Source organism: Nothobranchius furzeri, chromosome 14 (assembly GCF_043380555.1).
Source record: "Nothobranchius furzeri strain GRZ-AD chromosome 14, NfurGRZ-RIMD1, whole genome shotgun sequence".
NCBI lineage: Eukaryota > Metazoa > Chordata > Actinopteri > Cyprinodontiformes > Nothobranchiidae > Nothobranchius > Nothobranchius furzeri.
In genome coordinates this window covers 49,252,259-49,276,867 of record NC_091754.1, presented here as the reverse complement: position 1 = coordinate 49,276,867, position 24,609 = coordinate 49,252,259, and the positions used below count along the sequence as shown (strand labels likewise).

The window sequence follows — 24,609 nt, the reverse complement described above, 5'->3', positions numbered from 1 at the left end:
ACAGTCACACAAGTACTGTGCAAACAGCTAATTGTGCTCTCGCCTTGTTGTATATTTTATATTACAAATAATTCTAAAACGGAAAATTTGAGTGCAATTTGAGACAAATGGAGATGATTTTCATATATGACATTAAGAATGTCTGTTAGTGATTTTTGTATTGAACCGATGCAGAGGTCAGGCATCCAGCTGAGCGAGAATAGAAGCAGCTGGTCAATACTAATGTGTCTTCCCAGCGAGGACAGGCTTTTGTAGAGAAGCTTCAATCAGCTGAGTGATGGTTTACTTTGGTGCCCTTCCAAGAACTCCCAGGGTCACCACTGAGGCCAATATGTGTACTCATCTGAAATTGTGTACTCGCTTACTTGTGAAACGTCAATGCTGGCCCAAGTACTGTTCCAGTCCCAAGTACGTATCACGGCAAGTTCGCTCAAATTTCCTGGATGTGTTCTTGCTTCGCCCATTGATGCGTCCTTCTGCTGACTTGGGACAACAAGATATCCCATAATGCATTGTGTCACAAACTGTTGCACTTTGAACAGTAGCCTTAAATAGCTCTGACTGAACTCTAAATTCATACTTAACTTTAAAATTATGAATTTAGGAATAAAACTTGTTTATGGAATATTATTTTTTAATAATCATTAACATAGATTAGCGTTCCACTTTTGGTTCTTTTTTAAAACACAGGAAAGGTTTCTCTTTACCTTGCTAATGTTTCGTTTGCCGATTGCAAAACATCCTTCCTGCTCCGTTTATCTGCGGAAGTGACGCCACCATCAGCGTCAGCTCTGAGGATGTTTTGCAGTCGGCAAACGAAACGTCAGCAAGGTAAAGAGAAACCTTTCCTGTGTTAGAAACTAGACACAATAAGAACACACCAAAGATAGATTAGCGTGCTTAATACCTGACAATATTGAGTTCGTAGATGTTAGCGATGCTAGCCAATCATCATTCATGCAAGAAATTGGCCGGTTTAGATCACAAGTCAAATTTATTTTCTTTTATCTTGGTTCAACTCTATTTATTTAGGAAAATAAATATTGGTAAATTTGAACTAAGTGCTGCATCTTAGTCTCGTCTACACTAGTGCTCAGTCCTGAAGGATTTGCAAGCTAGTTCTGCAAACTGAGGCTGTTCAGGAATCTATAATTAATGGTAGAAGTTGTAACTACATAGAAACACCTCATTGCAGCCAAAAGAAATATCTCCTATACATTATTTTGAACCTTGACCTTTGTGCTTTTTCTTTTACAATCATAGCCAAGAATTCCCACAATCCTTTGGGAGTCACATAGAAACTTTTGACTCCAGAATGTTCATGTAGCCATGTCTGCCTGCTTGTTTGTTTTCTGTACTTCCTCCTCTACAATCCTGTCTTTATTTCCCGCTATGACATCATCGTCATCGCCCCTGGTCGCTCAGCACTTGGCCCTTCTTCCCACTTCCTGCTTAGACAGGAAGTGAGCCGCCCCAAAGGAGGACTTTAAACGAACAAGGACACACCTGTGTCCACTACACTGGAGCCTGTGTTTTCCCTTGGTCTGTTGTTGAAGTGGGGCAGCGATGTAGGCCACATGAGAACCGTCACACTCACGCCTTTAGGGGCACTTTTACGAAAGATGGTTAGTATTTTAACTACAGAGCTGACATAAGGGGTTTGTGTTGCACTGATCTTAGAACAGCTGCTCACTCTTTATCTATGTGCATGCATGTGTGTGTGTGTGTGTGTTGCAGGCACGCCTTTGTTTTCAGCACCGGAGCAGCTGCTGACCGGGCCCCTGCGCTGTTGTGACTAAAGCAACTGTGCTCCGTGCAGCTGCACAGACCCATTGGTCACTGCCACACCTGTTCAATAGCCTTGTGTTGACTGAGTGATGTCACACATTAACCGTGTGCAAAATTACAACATAGAGATGACGCAGCCTGTAATCTAAGTGGGCAATTATGTTTATTTTAATGACACATGAAAGGATGTCCTTACACCACCTCTCGGTCACTTGTTAAGAAGTCTTGCTTGCTGTAAACACGCACTAGGTTTGTTTTTTTTCTGCCCCGAAAGGCGTCACATGCTCAGGCTGAACAGTTGGTGTGAAGAAAAACGAAAGGAGCAGCTGAAAGTAGCTCGTATAGCTTTTCTGTAGTTAGCCACAGCATCAGCTGCCTAACTCTCTCTCACACACACACACACACACACACACACACACACACACACACACACACACACACACACACACACACACACACACACACACACACACACTCACACAACCAAATCATAGTAGTATGTCCTCTGCCAGCTCAACAAGCACATGAGCCAAAGTCATGTTTTACACTCAGACTCTGATTCAGCATGTATGGTCTCAGATACATGACTCAGCACTTTTGTGAATGAGTTTACAGTTTACGTAAATGTTTAAAGTCGTTAAACCGTGCAGACTTGTGAGTCACGTAAGAGTTTTCATGGCTCGCGCTCTGACTCACGTTTGAAATGAGCCTGTTGCCACTCTTATTACTGCGTGTTTGCTTTGTGGTGAAAAGCAAGTCCCGGCTGTCGAACTGTCCTAATGCTGAGGAGAGTTCATAATGAAGGCTGAGCAGTGCTTGATTGCTTTCTGAGTGTCTGTCTGTCATTTTGTCTGTGCTTAGTTAAGTCCCTTGCTCAAGCACCCTTCATAGTTAATCCTCTGCATTCTCGTGACAGTGGAGTCGCTCTGTTCTGCTTCAGCTGCTCCGTTCTTCTGCAGTGCACATAGATAAAGTTGCTAAAGACGGGAAACAGAAGCTGAAGCATGTTTTTTTTTTGTTCATCTAGGGAATAAAAAGCTGTCCGTGGAGTGGTGGTTCTGTTTGACCTTTAACCTCAACAGGAAGAAGGAAAAGCCACTTCAGAGGTAAGACTTCTTGTAAGCTTAGTGAGTAAGTGTTTTGGGGGAATATTGAGCCTGTTGCCAGTAATCTCTGTGTTATTCACACCTCCTTGTACAAATGCCACACGTGTTCCATGGAGGCTCAGTTTTAGGTGGTCACAAATGCTCAAACCATGGATGGTGGTTTACAGTAAGGATTTGTGTTGTTTGTTGCTGGTGGAGCATCGCGGTGAAAATGTTTTATCCCCCCCCAAAATAATCCTCGATTAAGAAAACCTCATAAATCAAAGCCAAGTGAGAGAAGCCAAGTATCAGGGGGACAGTCTTCCTTGCTGGAGGAGATCATTCTTGACTTAAGTGGAACCATGTGAGGGTGAATCTTAGCTGTGGTTCTGATGCTCCTTAAAGTTCCGTCTCTGTTTCGTCACGTTTGTGTGTCGTGTTCCGTTGTGAAAAATGTTCCGCTTGGTTTCAGACGGGAAGAAATTCCTGATTTGGTTTTTCCAGCTTGTAGCAGAAGGTAAAAATAGCTACTTTTATAAACGGAAGCAAAACTGAAAACACAAAAATACTCTTTTACCTTTTTTTGTTTAGAGAAAAGAAACAGAATCAAAAGTCCTGCTTTGGTTGGCTTTTGTGGATTTTTATTTACTAGAGATAAAGACGTCTCCTTGAAAAAACGGTTCATATATGAGGCACTTTGTTTTAATGAGCCTTTTTCAACCTTACAGTAAACTGAAATATAACTTCCCTTTAAACCCTTTCACAATAAGAGCCCCAACAATAAGATGTTGAGATGATATCCAGTAACCAAATATAATGGCAAAGTTATTTGTAATAGACAATTTTCACCAAAGTTAATGCATTGTACTACTTATATATTTTCTGAATAATATTTTCAGTTTAAGCTTGCATCTGTTTTTGCTTTCATCAGTAGTTATTTTCCGATGTTTGTGTAATTTAACCAGTAATATTTGGGGTAGTAAGCCCTTTGACATTATATTTTTGTGGGACAGATGCAAGAGTTGTTTGATAATCACTGATGTAAATGTCTGTTCTTGATTGGGCCCTTTGGCCAGTTGCTGAAGTTACACTCGCGAAGCGTAGTGCACAGCTATCAGCTGCCTAGTGGATGGTGCGTTTCCACCAAGGGGCCATTATGCTAATTTTATTAAGCCAAGAAGGAGTGGCTAAAATTGCTGTTCCACCCTCATCCGCTAGGTGCTGGCACCAAAACAGAGATGGGCACAAATCCCCTCTTGTCTCTCAGCCAGGAGCAGCTGCTACGCACAGGTGGCCATAGGCTCCCGTCTTCTGAGGGGTCTGAGACGTGCCGCACATCTGCCTGGCTTCCATGCTAGGTTTTAGCTCAACTGTGGAGCTCTCTGATGGAATTTTCAGGAACACAACTGCTCTTTGAGTTGATTTTGGAGTCGCTTTACCGCGTTTGTCTTTCTAATAGCACCTGACAAACCTCCATTAGCTTGAGTTAGCATGTAGCTAATCTCCCGCTGATCTTCGACCAAAGCAGACCATGACCTTATGTAAACGGGCAGGGCGCCTGGCACCGATCGCAGCAGTCTGAGGCTCTGTTTGTATTTTAACAGTCCATATTAGAGCTCTACAAGCTACCAGTCTCACACGGAAGCCAGGTGGCCGTGTGGGTGGGCTAACCCGAAGCTCATCCTTAGCTTCTTGGGTAAGCTAGTGGCTACATTGGTTCATTTAGTTCCAACCCTGTTACAAACGTAATAGCCCCACCCTCAGCCCCACCTCTTTTTCCATTTCTGGATTGTCTGGGTGTGACGAGACCTGTGACACAGCCAAAGTGGCGGTGGTGGGAACCTCCCATTTGACTTCAAACCTGCCCCCCACAGAGCAATGGGCAGGGCATCCTTTTTATATGTCGATGGTTTCCACAGGCTGTGAAGTGTTAGGTTTTGGATGCATACCAGAAGCATATTTATTTATTGCACCACTAATTTTATGCTTTAAGTCTATTTTTCGGTGCTTTGCATCCAGAACACATCAAGCTCTGCAGCTCAGACAGATAAACATGCACTGTTAAACCTCTGTAACTGAGGTGAAGGGGGAAAAAACCACAAAGCATTGTTGTGGATACATGCTTCCATCTTTCTCCTTGCTTATCAGATGAAATGTCGAAATCATTCGTAATCCTAGAAATCTCCGTTGATTTTGTGACCTCGTTGGACCAAATACTTAAAGCTTTCACTGCCGTTTCTCATCTGAAATGCTCCTGGTGGGAAGGGATGCTCCACTGGAATTGTGAGGAAAATGTGTTCATTATGTTCCGCGCTACTTACACATCTGGTGGAAAGACCGGGCAGCAGTCTCGATGCTAGTTTGCATCACGTTGTCGTCCTGCAGACTATCAGCCTGCATGTAGCCAGGTGCAAAAAGGAGGAAGTCTGCTGCAGGACATAAACTGTTCCAGGAAGTGGGGAAACTTGGGTCAAACAGGTTTTAACAGCTAGTACCTGAGTGTGACGGTGTGTGTTTCAGTGTCACACTTCATCACATGAAGACACACACCAACAATACTGTTCAGCTATTGGTCTCATCCAACCTAAACACAAGTATGCTCTTAACATGCAGTTCATCCATGTCAAACTCGTTATAGCAACTGCTTTATTCCGTAAAAGCCTGCCGTTGAAACGATCTCTCCATGCCGTTCTGGAGCCCTGTGGGGGTTTAATATTAAAGCATGTGATCGTGTGTGTCTTTGGTGTAATGGGAATGCTGGAGGTGGGGTGGCAGGAAACATGCTGGCCTATTTTCTGTCTGAGACGCAAAAACACACACTAGCTGTAGGGGACGTGGACAGAAGGAGAGAGTGAGAGCGAGATATGTTAGTAAGCAAACAGAGGAAGACCTCCCCAGCTGCTAGAGGTGTTTGTTTTTATACGTGTATTTTTCTTTTTTTACAGTTTGTCCATATGAATGTGTTGTTCTGTTGTTGCTCACAATATGTTGCGCCTTCTCCTTCTTGTGTTTACAGCTGCAGCAAAAAGTCTGAGCCATATGTCCGAGTCCTACATGCATTTTAACGAACATAGATTTGATCCAAAATAATAACGTACATCTATAAATCCATCTGGAACCGCTACGGTCCTTCTGGGTTCCGAACAAGTCCCGTTAGCATGACTGCAGCAGCACTGCTGACTGTATTTATTTTATGTATTTAGTCAGGATTAGTCGTTACCATGATAACAAAATGTATACATATGCCGACAATTTAATAAGCAGAAGCTCATTTAGCTCCGGTAAGGAAAAAGCAAGTAATGTGTGAAAACTACGACACACACACATATATATGATCTAAAAGATGATCCACATATTTCAACAATAGATCATCCTGAGTCCGGTAGAACCTCAGTGCCATCCTGGATTACCTCGAACAACAACTAGCTAGCGAGCTACTGCAGCATCCCAGTCCAAGAGCATCTGGCTGCAGACATCAGCTGGCGTCTTTGCCGTGACAGGAAATGACGTATCCGGAAAAAAGTGTCATTGCCTTCGCCGGAAGTCATTGCCTTTGCCGGAAGTAGTTTTTTTTTCTTGAATACGCTTTATTGACAAAGCACAAAAGTAGTTTGAATTTGTCAAAACCATACCGTGTCGTTTTTCTCTTCGATTTGTACATATTTAAGAGAAAAATTACACGGTGGGTCATTACCTTAACCAGAAGTCATTACTTTCACTGGAAGTAGTTTTTTAAAAAACAAAACTTACCGTAAAAAGCTTTTTATTTCGGATTTTTTTTTTCTCTTCAGATCTGGACTGGCAAACTTAAGTAACGTTGTAACCTGCGTTGCATGAAAATTGAATATTAAATCCCTTTGTTCTTCAGACAGGGAATTTTTATGACAATAGCACATACATACATACATACACACACATATATATATATATATATATATGTATATATACACACACACATATGTATATATACACACACAATAAAAGGCTGTAAAGTGAATTAAAAAAACATATGGAAAAAATGAGAACACATTAAACTAAGACTTTTCAAAATGTGCAAACAAAATAGTACTGGCTAAATATTCAGTTTTATTGTTAAGCCCAAGATGAACTTTTGACCTACACCAATTGCTAAAGTACAGGACTCCCAGAAGCAGTGAAAAACATTTCAGCAACACTCCTCTCTCACCAGCAACAAAAATTAGTTATTAAATATCCATAACACTGTCCTACTGTGTATCACAGCAGCTCATTGCAACAGAATTTAACTACTACAGCTGATAACTATTTAGCTAGTTGGTATTTATTTTGAGTGAAAGACAATAAAACCAAAGAAACACTTAATTTCACAACCATTTTATTTTGGGTACAAATGAATTTGCTGAAGCATGGCTTTCTCAACTGCATATCGATTCATCCCCTCCCATTTTTCCAACACTTTTATTGTTACCTGAAAAACATGCAGGATTACTTCATCGTTGTCATCTTCCTCTGCTTATCCGGGTCCGGGTCGCGGGGGCAGCATCCCAACTAGGGAGCTCCAGACCGTCCTCTCCCCGGCCTTGTCCACCAGCTCCTCCGGCAGGACCCCAAGGCGTTCCCGGACCAGATTGGAGATGTAACCTCTCCAACGTGTCCTGGGTCGACCCGGGGGCCTCCTGCCGGCAGAACCTGCCCGAAACACCTCCCCGGGGAGGCGTCCAGGAGGCATCCTGACCAGATGCCCAAACCACCTCAACTAGCTCCTTTCGATCCAGAGAAGCAGCGGTTCTACTCCGAGTCCCTCCCGGATGTCCGAGCTCCTCACCCTATCTCTAAGGCTGAGCCCGGCCACCCTACGGAGGAAACTCATTTTAGCCGCTTGTATCCGCGATCTCGTTCTTTCGGTCATTACCCAAAGCTCATGACCATAGATGAGGATTGGGACGTAGATCGACCAGTAAATCGAGAGCCTGGCTTTCTGGCTCAGCTCCCTCTTCACCACGACAGATCGGCGTCCGCATCACTGCAGACGCCGAACCAATCCACCTGTCGATCTCCCGATCCCTCCTACCCTCACTCGTGAACAAGACCCTGAGATACTTAAACTTCTCCACTTGAGGTAGGACCTCTCCCCCGACCCGGAGTTGGCAAGCCACCCTTTTCCGGTCGAGAACCATGGATTTGGAGGTGCTGACCCTCATCCCAGCTGCTTCACACTCGGCCGCAAACCTATCCAGCAAGAGCTGAAGGTCAGAGCTGGGTGAAGCTAGGAGGACCACATCATCCGCAAAAAGCAGAGACGAGATTCTCAAGCCACCAAACTCTGTTAAGGATTACTTCATACACTGTCAAATGTTTTCGAAAAGTAACTTTTATACCAATCACTGCTGAAGACTGCGTTGTACCTCTGGAACAAGGACATCAAACACCAAGTCCAGAAACTGGAACACTCTCTTCTTTATTAGTTTATCTATTCCTGAGCATGAACCAATCCGCTCTGTCAGCTCGTCAACCTATAAAACACGTTAACATAAAAATGAACAAAACGTTCCTCTCAGCATTAGACAACGGACCCAGGTGGCCCACTGACCATGCATCCACATAAATAAATGTGATGCAGCTTATTGTAAGTCAGTATACATTTACCTGTGCATCAGCAAAGTGGAACATCAGTGGCTTTAGTCTTTGCTTTAATTTAAGCGAGACACCTGGATTGTGCCACAGATACATGCGGCCAGACTTCACTCTACCACTGCAGAGATCCTTATACACAGTCTGAGTAGAGACAAGAGTTAAAAATAAGCAACATTACCACAGAAAACAAGGGATTGCATTATCCTATGTCCAATTTTAGAGTCTTAATTTATTATAATTAAACATTACCTTGATTTCACCATCTGAAATCACTGCCTGGGTTCCATTTTTCAAAGCCTCGATTGTCCTGTAATTTAGATAAAAATACATCTTATTAGCAAATGAAGAATACAAGCACATGTAAGGAGTTTTGTCAGTGTCACTTGAAGAAGTCCGATATTCATTTTAGATCTATATTTAAGGCCTCCAACTCCTGAATGATTTGCAGCTACATGTGCTTAAATCCGGTAATATTAATTAAACCAAACCCGATCAAAGCAGTCAGTCGACAAAAATATCTATTTTTTATAAGGTTAGGATTATTCTGAAACAGAATCAGAAGGAGGGCGGCATTAATTAGAGAAGCGGCTACTATTTCAAAGTTATTGTACAGGTGCTGGCCAGTAAATTAGAATATCATCAAAAGGTTGAAAATATCTCAGTAATTCCATTCAAAACGTGAAACTTGTACATTATATTCATGCAATGCACACAGACCAATGTATTTCCGATGTTTATTACGTTTAATTTTGATATTTATAGGTGACAACCAATGAAAACATCAAATCTGGTATCTCAGAAAATTAGAATATTCTAAAGGCCAATGAAAAAATGTTTGTTTCTCTAATGTTGGCCAACTGAAAAGAATGAACATGAAAAGAATGTGCATGTATAGCACTCAATACTTAGTCGGGGCTCCTTTTGCCTCAATAACTGCAGTAATGCGGCGTGGCATGGACTCGATCAGTCTGTGGCACTGCTCAGGTGTTATGAGAGCCCAGGTTGCTCTGATAGTCGTCTTCAGCTCCTCTGCATTGTTGGGTCTAGCGTATTGCATCCTCCGCTTCACAATACCCCATAGATTTTCTATGGGGTTAAGGTCAGGCGAGTTTGCTGGCCAATCAAGGACAGGGATACCATGGTCCTTGAACCAGGTGCTGGTGGTTTTGGCACTGTGTGCAGGTGCCAAGTCCTGTTGAAAGGTGAAGTCTGCATCCCCATAAAGTTGGTCAGCAGCAGGAAGCATGAAGTGCTCTAAAACTTCCTGGTAGACGGCTGCATTGACCCTGGACCTCAGGAAACAGAGTGGGCCAACACCGGCAGATGACATGGCACCCCACACCATCACTGACGGTGGAAACTTTACACTGGACCTCATGCAACGTGGATTCTGTGCTTCTCCGCTCTTCCTCCAGACTCTGGGTCCTTGATTTCCAAAGGAAATGCAGAACTTGCTTTCATCAGAAAACATAACTTTGGACCACTCAGCATCAGTCCAGTCCTTTTTGTCCTTGGCCCAGGCGAGACGCTTCTTGCGCTGTTTCTTGTTCAAGAGTGGCTTGACACACGGAATGCGACACCTGAATCCCATGTCTTTCATGAGTCTCCTCGTGGTGGTTCTTGAAGCGCTGACTCCAGCTGCAGTCCACTCTTTGTGGATCTCCCCCACATTTTTGAATGGGTTTGTCGTCACAATTCTCTGCAGGGTGCGGTTATCCCTAGAGCTTGTACACTTTTTTCTACCACATTTTTTCCGTCCCTTCGCCTGTCTGTTAATGTGCTTGGACACAGAGCTCTGCGAACAGCCAGCTTCTTTAGCAATCACCTTTTGTGTCTTGCCCTCCTTGTGCAAGGTGTCAATGATTGTCTTTTGGACAGCTGTTAAGTCAGAAGTCTTCCCCATGATTGTGGTGCCTTCAAAACAAGACTGAGGGACCTTTTAAAGGCCTTTGCAGGTGTTTTGAGTAAATCAGCTGATTAGAGTGGCAGCAGGTGTCTTCTATATTCAGCCTTTTCAGAATATTCTAATTTTTTGAGATACCAAATTTGGAGTTTTCATTAGTTGTCACTTATGAATATCAAAATTAAACGTAATAAACATTGGAAATACATTGGTCTGTGTGCATTGCATGAATATAATGTACAAGTTTCACGTTTTGAATGGAATTACTGAAATATTTTCAACCTTTTGATGATATTCTAATTTACTGGCCAGCACCTGTACCTGGTGCAGGACACCTGATTTGTGCAACCACAGTAGAATGACCCAGCACACCACACACAATAACTGAAAAATATTTAGAGATATTGAAAGCTAAGCTTGTCCAGAAAATACATTTTATTTCTGGGTGCACAGGACCAGTTCCAGTGTGGGCCAGATGCTGAAAAATAAATTCATAAATCTGTCTTTTTGAAGTTTCACAAATCAGAGGAAGGTTTCACAAATCACAAACTATGTTTTATGCATTCCTACGAGCCCAGAATAATCTAAAACAGGTTTGAAGAGTGTATGTGTTGTAGGTTTTGAGCTAGAGCAGAATAAAAATGGTCAGAGTAGAGAAAAATTGGGTGTATTAGCCCTTTAGCCATTTCCCGAATCGGAAGCTAACTTTAGCATCTACGCTTTTTAATTAAAAAAGGGTATTAATAATGTTTCAGTTAAGTCAGTATTAGAAATCGTGGTCTTTACATCATGTCTAAATTATATATAAAGTTAATATTATTACTTTAACTGTTTTAACAAACAGGGAGACCAGAAAAATCAAATAGCTAAGTTAAAGCTAAGCTACAATTGCTGATAGCTTTATTTATGTAGCTTTTGTGTTAGCTAGCTGGTGATCTCCCTGCATTCGTTTTAAGACTGCGTGTTAATATTGATACAATTAGCTATGAAACACGGTGCCCTTTGCAGTAATTCTCTGGTAAAGCTTTAAACGCTACAGTGCCTACATTTAAGAACTAAGAAAGGTTGCAACAATTAGTTAATTTCATCCTTATCTTTCTTTCTTTATCTATCATCCTTATCCTTACCTTTCCTCAATTGAAACCCGCCGAGTATGGTTGAAACAAAAACAACGTAGCGGCCGCCAAAAAAAGACCAACTTCCTGCCGAGGTCTTTCGCTCGTCGATTTTCCGGTAAAAGTAATGACACGCCATCTTGCTCTCGACACACCAGCTGACGTCTGCAGCCAGGTCCTACTCTCCCAGTCAGTCATGAAGAGTTGTTCTGGTAAGCTATCGATTAAAGATTTTTCGGAGTGCAGCGATAAAACTGGCAGCACATTGTTTTATTTATCTGTCGATTATTGAATTATATTGGGACAGTATGATGGAGCTAAGATCTAGACCGCTAAGAACTTGTCAGCTGAGAGCTCCCATTTGAAGCAGCACAAACACAGAAATAAAATATTTAATAAAATTAAACAAACTGTACTAATTTTTGTTCTGATGACGAACAGAATCCTTCCCGGTGTCCAGATCAGCGTGTGGGTCCTCTGAGTCAAACAGTCTCAAACATGTCTGCATCTCTGCTATCCATCCAGCAGGTGGTTGGAGTTCAGTTGAACTTCTCCAGTATCCATTCTCATCGTCGTATCCCAGAGAAAACAAAATCAGACCAACTAGCAGAGGTTTCAGAAGCTACATCTGACACATTGTCCTCTGCTATAATGCTAATGCAGAAACACCGCAGCTCTGCTACTGTTTACACTAGCTGTTTGTGGAGCGTTCCAGGATTGACGTCGTCAGCTGGTTCAGACTCAGATTGGAAGCCATCTTCTGTTTTTGAGAGTGGTTTGTTAAAAACACTGGATTTTGTTAAAAGTCCGGCTGTGGAAACCAAAAACCTTTTTTAGGTTAGGTTTTAATCCTGTTTTACACATGCCATGACTCGGGCCTATTACTCTAACAGTATTTTAGGTTTATTTAACTCAGACAACTCTTTTTAGTTTCTTTTAAAAGGAAATAGAATAAGAATAAGGAACTCTACCTGCCAAAATAGACAATGGATAAATGACAAAATAAAGGTTCATCCCCTTCAGATGCAATCCCAACACTGTTACTGCTACAGCAGAATGATTAATGCTTGTGTCTGGCCCATCAATACTTTTATCTTAAATAGCCACTTAATTTAATTGCTGAGAGGCGCACTGAGAAATATGGAGTAATTATAAAACATATTGTTGTTCTTCTTTGGACATGAATTAGCAGAAAGCGTGATTTGAAGTGGCACTTATACTGACGAACGCAGCCACAGCACATTTATTTAAAGCAGCAGCAGACACTAAATATGGGTTTGAGTGACGGTGCAGAAAGAAAACACACTTTGAGATCAGTGGTGTTTCATCTTTAAATCCATCTAGATCCTGCCTTTTTCCTGCTGCATCATGTTTAAAGTTTGTGTGCAGCATCAGACCACCTGAGCCCCTTTATGTGTGTATGGAACCTGATCTCTTAGGGGAACAAACCAGAGACTATTGATTTTTTTCGTTGTACATTTGGCCTGGAGGGAGGCAGGGAAGCTGACGCATCCTCACTGTGTTGGTGCGTGAGAGAGGCAGGGCGCTGCTCGATGTGCGGCCTGTTTTCGTCACGCTAGGATCGCCTTCTGTGCTTCTGATATTTACATGCTGACAGATCATGGAAATCATCAGCTGATCATTTCGCCTGAGTCAGAGCCAGCCTCACTATAAACCCTTGTGGTGGTGCTGATCTGAGAAGAGATCCGTGTGCATGAGTGTTGCCATGGCAGCTGAAGTTGGCTCGTTGAGTCCTCACACCTCCCACCCGCCAGTGTGACCATGCACTTGTTTTCCCTCAACCTCTGACTCTCTCTCTCCATCTGTCAGCATCCCCTTCCTCCTCTTTCTGCGCCCCTCCTTCCTAATTGGCTGTATAAGCCGATGTGGCTCGCTGTGTCACGCCACGCTCCAGCGAGCCCGGATCTCTTTGTGGATCCATTTGAGTGCAAGTCGTCTGCTTCCCGGCTGCTGTCTGTGTTTGACTAATGTCACTGAAGCTGTTATTCTGGCCATCAGTCCTGACTCTATTCATGATCAAATAGCAGAGTGTTGATGCATGCATCAATCATCCCTTTAGTGCTGCAGCTGCTCTGTTAACCAGCTCATCTCTCCCCCAAAACAGTCCTTGATATCTGTAAGACGAATGACCACAAAAACAAATCTAAACAAATAACTGCACCAAATCTTAAGCTGTTACCTTTAAAGTGCTACTAATTCATCACACAAATGCATTCGGACAATCCAGTAGACCCAGGAAATGAAAGAAACTGGTTTATCAGAAGAAGTGGTATCGTCAGCACAAATGCACATTTTTCTATTATTTTGCAGGTTTAGTGTAAATATATACAGACTCATTGTTACATCAGCTTCCCATAAATTTTTATCAAATATCACTTTTTTTCTCATGATTGTTTTTGTGCCCGACTGACAAAAATTGTGCCCATGCTTTTGATATTAGAGCTAATTATTTAGATTTTTTTTCATTCGATAGGTAGGAGATGAACGCTAATAATAATTAAAAGAGCAGCAATATGCAACGCTCAGGTTCAGGTCAAAATGGGTTAGAAAAAGCAGATTTTTTATTTTGTTGTTTTTGTGGAAAAAATTATTTAACTGAAGATGTTATGTCTACATATGCAAGACATATAGTAAACCTTGGCCTCCCCTCTGCAGTCGTACGACTGCCTAGTCCAGTCACATTGTTTCATTCACTTGATTCTGTGTTGATGTTTGCACCTGATTGCTCCACTCTGATCTGATTAGTTCCTATACTGTCTTGTATATATTAGTCATTTACTCTAATTATTGCCTCTTATTTATTTATTTATTTATTTATTGCTTATCTCTTATATATTTGCACCAAGTACCGCAGCGATTTGCTAATACTGGGATTTCTCACACATAAGGCAATAAAATCTTCTGATTACCAAACAGCTCCCTCAGTTCTAACGTAAAGGCCTGGCATTAATTTGAGGAACATTTCGTGCCAAATTTGTAAACTCATCAGTGTGTGACAACTAATGGGACCTTGACTTTGAAACTAAGAACATTTTTATGTTTGATCAAATGTTATGAAATAATTTTATGCACAATCACATAATATTGCAAGATTTTGCAACTACCCCTGACTGCCTCCCGGAGATTGGGGCGGGGCTAAATGTGGGCGGGATCAAATGTTTATAGGTGGGCGGAGACAGCTATTTGACTCCTGCTCCTCTCTCAATGGAACCGGGAACCCGCTATGCTGTGTGTGTGTGTGCAATGCTGTAGCCGGGACAGAGGGAAGTAGCTGCCAAAATGGAGGTAAGCTAGGATTTTTCTTTCTCTGTTTTAACAATATCGAGGACTAATGTTGGGCGAACGTTTTATAAACTTGGAAATAAAAGGGTTTTTTTCCATTATGAGTTTTAGATGATACATATAGCCTATTTTACACATGCGGGGCGACTTACTATTGAGGAGAAATGTTTACAGGGTTCCCATGGAGTCTTAAAAGCATTGAATTTATGAATTTGAAAGTAATACCTTTAGAAGACTGGAGAAACCCTTCAATTTTGGCATCTGGGTCTTAAAATTTGTGTTGGATGTAAGTTTTCTGTACTGCATTTTTCTTCTGAAGTTCATCAAAATATTCCAAACAAGTGATGACACGAAGAGAAGCATTAGTATTAATAAAGGCTATTTTTAGACATTTATTTCAGTTTTGTGTCTTTACTGTTTGCACTGTTGCTTTTATACAATAGAAATACTGCAAGAAATAAATTAGGGTAATAAAATTTACAATAAAAAAAACCTTCTTAAAATTAAACTAAAATATAGGCAACAAAAATTATTAAATGACATGGGGTAAATTTCTCAATATATCGTGATATTGATTTTAGGCCATATCGACCAGCTCTATTTCTAATCATGGCTGTTTGGGGCAATTTTGTTGAAGGTTGACTTCAAAGTTATTTAGTAGTAGATGTACATCCAGTGTAGCCAATAAATCTGGACAAATTGTAGCATTTGCAAAAGATTATGCTCTGCAGGTTGGTCTAGCCACGCTCCATTGTAGCTTCAGCATGTCTCCCATTGGTCTGGCAAAGTTTAGGCTGGGCCAATCACAGCGCTCTGTTTGTAGCAAGATATTGGGCAGGCTTAGCACCATTACAGCTAGGGTTTGGCATCAAGCATCGAGCATCGATTGGAACGGTTCCAACTTTTAGTTTTTTCCGGAATCATTCAAAGTTTTTTATTTCGATTCCTAGAATGCCGACGGAAGAGGAGTCCGAGCTCCGTGAAAAATAAACGTGATCTGCTAAATTGTGATCAATGCTTTTCAGAGCTGATCACATCAGCTGTCTGTGTGCAGCACAGAGTAGGGCTGTCGCGGTTGAGGAATTCCCCCTGCGGTGATTAAGGGTGGCTTAATATTGCGGTGTGCGATATTATTGCAGCCCTTTTTTATTGCAGTACTATCTAAACATAATGTTTACACATTTAAAAAAGGTTAAAAATGGCCGTGCCTTCTTCAATAACACTTTACTGAATGCAGATCAAAGGTCAGTAACAACACAGATCGCAGTAACGTTTGTTTCTCCGACAGTCAGAGTCCGACTGAACTTAAAAACAACAAAATTCAGGAGGTTAAACTTTTAAATGCAAATTTGGCTGCAGCATCTAACAAATAAGAAACAAGTCCCCATTTTGTTTAGTTGTTTAAAATCAAGCATAAAAAATTACATGTACCGGGCGCGCGCGCACTATCATTTCACTTTCACACACACGAATGACGGTGATTTATAGCTCGGTCACGTTCTTGTTACCTACAAGAAAAACCAGCATGTTAACCGTATACGGTTTGAGAGAGGATCTGAGAGGGGTGGCAACATTTCCAGCAACACTGAAAACCCTCTCGGATGGTGCGCTTGTTGCGCTAACGCACACGTACTTGCGTGCGACTCTGGCGAGCAAAGGGAATCTCTCCCGGTTGTTGCTCCACCATGTCAGGGGGGTTTCTTTAGGGTGGATGCATTCCTCCTGCAGGTAGCGAGTGAGCTCCAGCTCGGCTCAAACTCTTTTCGGGACGGTTGTAGAAGCAGTGCTTGTCCGGAACTTCAGCAGGTCTCGGAGCGTTTATTATTATTTTTTTGCCGCTGGTGGCAGCTCTGTCTCGGCCTGGACCCTAGCTGCGCAGCAGCTGACGTACTAAAAACCAAAGTGCTCCCAAAGGAGCGAAGTAACGTTTCGTTTTGATACCAGTGCAGCCATCCTTTAGCCTAGTGAACTAGACCAAATTCTTGCTTTGCAAAGAATGGTCTAGGCACGCTCCATTGGAACCTCAGCAGCTCCTACCAGGACTCTGGCTAGCCAATCACAGCTCTCTAGAGGGGTTTCAAACACATAAAGAGCTGTGATTGGTCCATAATGGTGGGCCAATCATAGTGATCTATCTGCTTAGTGAACAAATCACAGAGCTTTATCGCTTTGTGGGCCAATCAGGGCACTCTATATGCCTGGTGGGTGGGATGATGCAACAGAGTGAAACAAGAGTATGTCACATTCATTGTCCAGTGGAATGCGGAGATCATTTGAAAGACAACGGTAGAACCCGCCCCACAACCGAGAGCCGTCAATGGAGCATGGCCAGACTAAATAATACATTTATTTAGTCTGGCTTGCCAGGCTAGCCATCCTTCTCAATATGCATCATTGAGTTGAACCAAGTTCAGTAATCGCGGTGGCCCATGATGCAGCGCGGTGGGCTTCTTCATATTGCGATATTTCATTTTTGCGGTTACCGCGACAGCCCTAGCACAGAGTCCCCCCTCCCTCCACCCAGATGTAAACAAACGCGTCTGCCGAACTTTTACTCCGTAATGTAAACTTTACCTCCTGCAGCGTAGAGGAAACTTGTTAAAATACGTTAACACGGTGGATTTAATAGAAGCTTTAAAGAACAAACTCTGGACGGTGTGAGGTGAGTTTGTCTCACTGCAGAAATAAAAACACACCCGGAGCGTCAGCAGTCAGACGCAGCCGCTCACCAGCGTGTGTGTGTGTGTGTGTGTGTGTGTGTGTGTGTGTGTGTGTGTGTGTGTGTGTGTGTGTGTGTGTGTGTGTGTGTGTGTGTGTGTGTGAGCGTCAGAAGGCTGAACAATAACCTGTAGAATAATTAAAGTCATCATGCTAGAGCAGCTTCTCTGTGGTGGACCTTACCAGCTTCTGCCACAATTAACAATAATAATAATAAATCACACACAAAGTTGTGAACATTTTAATTTCCTTTCTGAACTATTTCTGTTGAGTTTTAATGTTTAAAATCTGTTAGATTGTTGCTGACAGCAGCTACATTTAAGTTTCACTTTCTGTTCTGACTGAATGCTGCTGCAGCATGGAGGTGTAGTCCTCAGTCATCCTGGACATGATCATCCTGAGAGTTTTAGCTGAAAACAGCTGAACGTTCCTGGATATGTTGGAGACATTTAGCCTCTCATCCCAGAAGCTTCTTCCAGACTTTGGTTGTGGTCAGAAACAAACACACTGGCTGTGCTGCAAGTCTTTTTCTTTTTTTCTCCAAAACATGTCTTTGTTTAAATGAAGGTGATGTTGTTGTTCATAGAATTAAAATTCATGTTGAAGTTAAGATTGTTTCATCAAGTAGGACCCGTGGTCAGCTGGCTCATGTAAAACATGGAATGTCTTGAAAGAATCGGAATCGGGAATCGATAGGAACCGGAATCGAAACAAGGAATTGGAATCGGAATCGTTCAAAATCAAACGATGCCCAACCCTAATTACAGCAAAGCTTTCTCCTTTTATATGGTGACAGCAGAGCTTGTTTGAAACGTCTTTGGATCATTTAGACGTGGGCTTTTCTTTGAGATGTGATCAGATAGATGTACTTCTTCTTTGACGTAGTATGGTGATGAACTGATTTTGTTTCCCGGTTGTAGCCAGACTATATATTTACATATATAGAGTGGCTTGCCAGGTTTCATCAAGTGATTACTATCCAAGTTTCACAAGTGGGTCACAAAACATTTTAATGAACACACTCATGCAAAAATATCCTGGCCCTTTTGTAGCAGGCAGTGAAGACAACAAAATGTGACCTAACATGACCCTTGGGCAATAATCACACATTGAAGTCTACAAGGACGACTTTTACAGAGTTTCATAAATCTTGGCATCAAGCCGCTGGTTTCATTAGACATGCCTTTTGATATTCGCGTTAAGAGCCGTGCTTCTTGTAAATATTCAACTTTATGTTTTAGGATGTGAAAGTCATGCCCCCAAGCAGTTGCATACTTTTGAATCACTTTTCTCTACAATTGGTAAATTGTTCAAAGTGCATCCCCAGATTTGTTTGTCAAGCTCCTTCCCAAAATATCAAATTATTTAGGATTTTGGACTTGTGAAGGTACTTTTATTGTATTTGACTGTTTTTGTTGACATTTTTAAGCTTGTTGTTTTGGCTTCCACCAACCCTTTCTTTTTCAAACACACACTATCCCATCCCATTGTCATCTTTTGGACCAGACATCGGCAGCCACTAAAGGTCAGCTGAGTTTGACAAGCCAGACACACCTAGTTGGACACTGGGCTGTAGACGCATAGCAGCTCCTTTGTTAAACAACACAAATGAGTCTGAGATAGAAGGCTGCTTCGACTTCTTCTTGTATTTTGCTTATTTGATGTGAAGGTGTTGGTTTGAGTAGAGGTAAGAGTGGAGGAACAAATGAAGAGGAAATGAGGGAATGACCCTGAGCCTGGGAGTAATTACGTCCTTGCAGTATTACATAGAGATCCAATCTGTTTTATATCTCAAAGTCTGAGAGACCAAGCATTTGACAGCTGCTAGCTTTGTTCTTTGACCTCCTTTTGTCTGCATCTCCACACCAAGATTGCTAGATGGGTTTTAAAGTGCATACTGGATTTAAACAACTCCAAGACCCAGAAGAACATTATTATATTTCAGCACTTTCAGTGTGCATTTTATGGTTAGGTTTTATATACATGCAGTCCATTACAACAACCGTGTGTGTGTGTGTGTGTGTGTGTGTGTGTGTGTGTGTGTGTGTGTGTGTGTGTGTGTGTGTGTGTGTGTGTGTGTGTGTGTGTGTGTGTGTGTGTGTCATTTGCCTGTCAGACTAGAGGCCCAAACACGCCAGATGATGTGCTATAATACGATGAAAAGAATAGGCGAAACTGATTTGCTTGCTAATGCAAGCTTTTTTTTTTAAGGTGTCTAATAAGAGTAGCTGAAATACTTTGTGGTATTTTGTACACAATGTTTGATTACTTTATTTAAGCTAGTCCTAGATTTTACATCAGCTGCAGAACATTACAGGATACCCATAATGCATTGCATATCCACCATATGTTTGGATTTGCAAACAAACCCCCCAAAAACGGCATTAGTCTGAAAATTGTTCTAAAACATTGTTAAAGAGGATTAGTCAGTAAACTGAACATAAGTATACCGGTAAGTACAGTGCTACATTTTTCTAATGACATGGGTACATAAAATTTGACTCACCCAAGAAGTCTAACAATTTTTCATGTGACTGATAGATGTAAAAAAAATTAATTTAGCTTAAAAAAATCAGTATTCAACATTTAATCATGTAGATATTACTTTTTCTATTAATTCACATAATGAACAAAATGTATTCGACACAAAAGTTTTACATTTTCTTAATAAGTCGAAGAAAAATCCTCAAGCATTTGTTGCAAATACAGTCTTATCTCCAAGGACAGCGAGCCACAAAATATTAAATTCCATTCATATCTTTCCAAGAATGAAACTGAAGGTTAGATAAGTATTCTGTGGCTTACTCCTTCTAATATGGGCTGCATGGTGGCGCAGTTGTTAGCACTGTTGCCTCGCAGCACGAAGGTTGCAGGTTCGAAACTCGGCTGCGGCATTTCTGCGTGGAGTTGCGTGTTCTCCCCATGCATGTGTGGGTTTCCTCCGGGTACTCCGGTTTCCCCCACAGATCACAACATGCCCTATAGGTTATACATTGTAAGTCGCTTTGGATAAAAGCGTCTGCCAAATAAATAAACATAAACATAATATCTCTCCACCTTGTTCGGTGGGCTTCACCTCCATCATTGAGGGGTTGTTATGGTTACATTATTCAATCTTGACCAAACAAAAATTGGATTTTTTATGGCAAGCCTGAAAGTAGTAGGGTCATTGTGCTGTTTTTAGCAATAATTGAAATACAAATGGCAACGAAATGAAATTCAGGGGACAACTTAAAATTTTACTGTTGGCATCAACAAGCTAATTTCAAACTTTATTGAAGCAGACGTTAATGGTTAGACTTTTACTAAAGTTACTAACTATTCCTGTTCTGCAGTTTGTAACAAATAGAAGAATTCCTATGTTCAGAAAAGTAATTTTTTTCCAAATGTGTTTTGCCATTAGATAAGAACTTAGCGCTAACATAACAAACCCAACAAATTGAATTTACTTTGCTAAATTTAACTACAGGTTTATTTGGCCGGAATCTACAATGTTCAAACTCTTCTTGTTAGCTAGCACTAGCCACTCAGCTTTAGCTATTAGCTAGCTCTTCTACTTATGTTTGCTGTTTCTTCTCAGCTTTTTTTCTGATTTAAAATGAAACCTAACCGTCATTGCAATCAGTTGCTTCCTTCCAAGTGCTTTAATATTTTTCTTTCTCCATATTTGTAGCCTGGCCAGCCATGCCAGTGCTTCCTTATAGGAAGTAAAGGGCCTGGTAATGCTCCCATTCAAATAACCCTGAGAATGCTAACTAGTCCAATCAGCGCTGACGCCACGACACTCAGTTTCTGATAAACAACAAAGATGGCATCTGAAGCTGAGTGTGCTGCGGCTAATTCCTCTTTTCTAAATGACTTGGACATGTCTTTAAAACCACAAGAAGAAGCCTTTCTTCTAAGGAAAGATGTGTGCGCCATCGCCAGACGCCGTCTTTGACTACAGCTAAAAAAAAAAGTGTCGGGCGCGATATAATTATCATTTCCGTCTTCTTTCTGATTGGTTATTTTTGAGCTGGCTAGTCCCACCCCTCGCGGTGCTCTCTGCCTCTGATCCAGACTTGTCCTCTGTGTAGAATAGACAGAGCACCGGCCACTCAGGCCAGGCTACCGTATTCGAGCAGTCAGAACAAAACAAGCCTGTTAGCAGGGAAACTAGCTTGTGGGCTTTTGGGTTTTTAAGTTTGCATTTTGCACCAAACAGGACTGGGAAATGTCTTTTTGTTTAAATCCTTGTGGCTACTAGCTGGGGTGTGTCTGGTGGGTTGCTCTCACATGTTTGACATAAATTCAAAATGTAATTGCCTCATTTATTCTGAGAATATGGCTCCCGTTTGGATTTTTTTCTCACACAGTCTCCACACAGATAATCGGCAACATGTGACATCTTTGCAGACTCCACATTTCCCAGACCTGGTGTATTTACAATGATTGTGCTAAAATGTTCTTTTCTGTTTTTGAGCTTTCCTTTTTTCACCCTGCATGTTGGGTCTTTAGACGTATGCGTCCCCCTGAAGAAATCCTGATCTTTACTTACAGCCAGATCTCACAAACAGCGCTTTACCCTCTCATCCAGTTGTTTTCCACAGCTCTCCTCAATCTTGGCCCACATTTAAAAAAAAAAAAACAGGAATTTGAGAATATTTAAAGCAGGGTGTGAGAAGAAGGTGGCTTTGGAGGTTTGTGCTTGTGATTCAGTGTTTCCCAAGGAACACATCTGGTTTTATTAACCTCTACAATCTAACAAAATGTGGCGAGGCAGAGCATTTGATCCAGAAATAGTCTAGAAGGGCTTGATGGAAACATCAGCTCAGGCAGAAGCCTCTGCCCACAGGAGTGTTTACACAGCTAGAGTACAGTTATATTCCACATCCCAGCCCTCATGTTTCCTGAAAGGATTTATTTGCAACTCAATCGTGATTGGCTGTTCATCAGTTGACTGCTAACTGTAAATGGGTGTTGAATCAGCCAGGGAGGGTCTTCATCATTGGTCATCTTCAGACTGAATCTGACCCTTCTGTTTATTTTTAAAATTGTCTTTAGTTTGGGGTAAAAAAAAAAACGGCCACCAAAGAACACTTGATGCCTGAATGATGTCTTTGACTGGTCCTGGACTCCATCCAGCGTCCCTGTTGGTAATGGGGACATCAGCGAGTTACGGTTTCTGTAAACTACTCAAAGCTCAAGTTCTACTTGTCTGGTCTGAATGCCAAATTATAAAACTTGTTGGTCCGTCCCAGATGTGGTTTAATGTGACCCAAACCAACAGCAGAAGTCGGTTACACAAAGTGAATTAACAGATCCAGCCAAGGAAACCAAATCTGAACCATGATGTCATTCATTCTCTCATTCTGTTGCATGTTACTGTGATATTTGTAGGTTTTATTCTCATTTTTTCCATGTTTTCAAAGGAGAAAATGAACAGAGAGGTCCCAGATGAAATTCCCACATGATGGGTTCCCTTTGATATGCAGCAGGTCCCTCTAAGGGATTTAGATTTTTAACCTTTAATCTCTGATTTGAAGTCATGTCTTCAGTTTGGTGGGACCACATTTGTGTCACACTTCTTATGAAAATAACCCTCGAGCAGCGTTGCTCATGCATTACATGTCATGTGACTAAAAGTCAGCGAGTTTCTCCCTCGTTAACCTTTCTGGACGAGTGGCGACACACCACAGTGTACTTTAATAAGATGAGTGTTGATGCTTGTAAGCTAGGTGACCAAAAAAACGGTCTCTTTAATAATTGGGCTATTCATAAAGATCACATACAGTTTGCCTCAGTCTCTTTTTCATTCTCTTCAAGTCTTCAGTTTGTTCTTTTCCAATTCTCGTGACACGTTTTGAACTGGATAGCTAAAGATAGACATGTCTTCTTCTTCACTGTTGTCTTACTACCTCTTCCCTCTCCTCAGTACCAAATGCTTCATCTTTGTTTTCATAATATTCTCCCAACTCCTTTTTTTTTTAAACTGAGATCATGTCATGTTGAGACTTGGTGGAGTCCTGTTTTGTTGTTTTATGTTGAGTAACATTTTATTTTGAAAGGGACAGCCTTTCAAAGGAATGGAGCCTGCTGACTACCAGATTCAAGCCAGATAGGAATAGATGTTTTTAGCTACAAATTCTTAAACCAATTCTTAAAGTTGAGCTTTAAAAATGCCAAAAACAAAAAATCTTATTTTACTGGAAGCTGCTTAAAGTCACAGACATCCGTGATTGATCTTTGAGCTACTTGTCTACAAACATTCCAACTACGTAGTTATTTTGATTCCATCTTTGTTTGGTGCTTGATTTTGTTTGGTACGTTGGAACTTGACCACCTCGGCAGTTACCTTCCTGTTTTCGGGTTCCAATAATTCATGTTTGTATCGTTGGACCTTTTCCGCAAGACATTTTTCAATCTGCTCCATGGTGGTCACTGGATATGTTCAGTTGTCGTTTTATTGCTTTGAGGCAGAATGGCAGTGCTGTTGACGAAGTTAAAAGATGCAGCATCCTGACCATTCACAGCCTTGCGGTCTTCGGTGCTTTTGAGAGATATTTAGAAAAGTGGGCTCTACTCCGTTCGCGGACATCTTGCATGCCTGTTGGAGAGCCCCTGTGACGAGGAATAATGGCGTTGCGTGTCTCCGCACCGACGTAGACAGAGAAGTATAAGCTAGCCTTCAGACACAGCCTTAAGTCTGCATGTTCCTGCCCACTTCAATGTCTGCTTTATACAAACGTTGGTTTCTGTAACTGCAGAACTAGTCCGAGCTACTGCTGATGCTAGCGTTCTTGTTGGACAAGAGGAAAACTACAAAAAAGAATGTCGGAGGCTGGAGAACACATGGAAAGTTCCAGAGAACTGCACTGGTAATATGCAGACTTTGACTGATTGCCAGGTAGATCCATAGCTTGCTTATTGAAATATCCGGCTACTCTGCCTGGCTGTACAGTGTTACTAGCTTCTGGCAATGTCATAGAGCAATTGGGGTAAACCAGCCAATCAGCACAGAGCTCATTTTATATTCATGTCCGAGCCAAGTGGGCGGGGAAAACCAGTCTTATTATAGCAGGGCTGTATTTTGGGGGTTTGTTTG

General features: G+C 41.7%; 1 protein-coding gene across 7 annotated transcripts in view; it reads left to right on the top strand.

Annotated features, from left to right (window-relative positions):
• Positions 1 to 24,609, top strand: part of raph1b (Ras association (RalGDS/AF-6) and pleckstrin homology domains 1b) — a 68,126-nt gene that overhangs the window by 19,074 nt on the left and 24,443 nt on the right. For 6 of the 7 annotated variants that reach the window (XM_015952639.3, XM_015952638.3, XM_054743127.2 and 3 more), the window contains exon 2: positions 2,816 to 2,894. The gene's annotated coding sequence lies outside the window, so the exon portion shown is untranslated. Of the gene's footprint in view, positions 1 to 1,469; positions 1,626 to 2,815; positions 2,895 to 24,609 lie in introns of those variants that run through there. The other variant, XM_015952634.3, reaches the window with a different exon arrangement.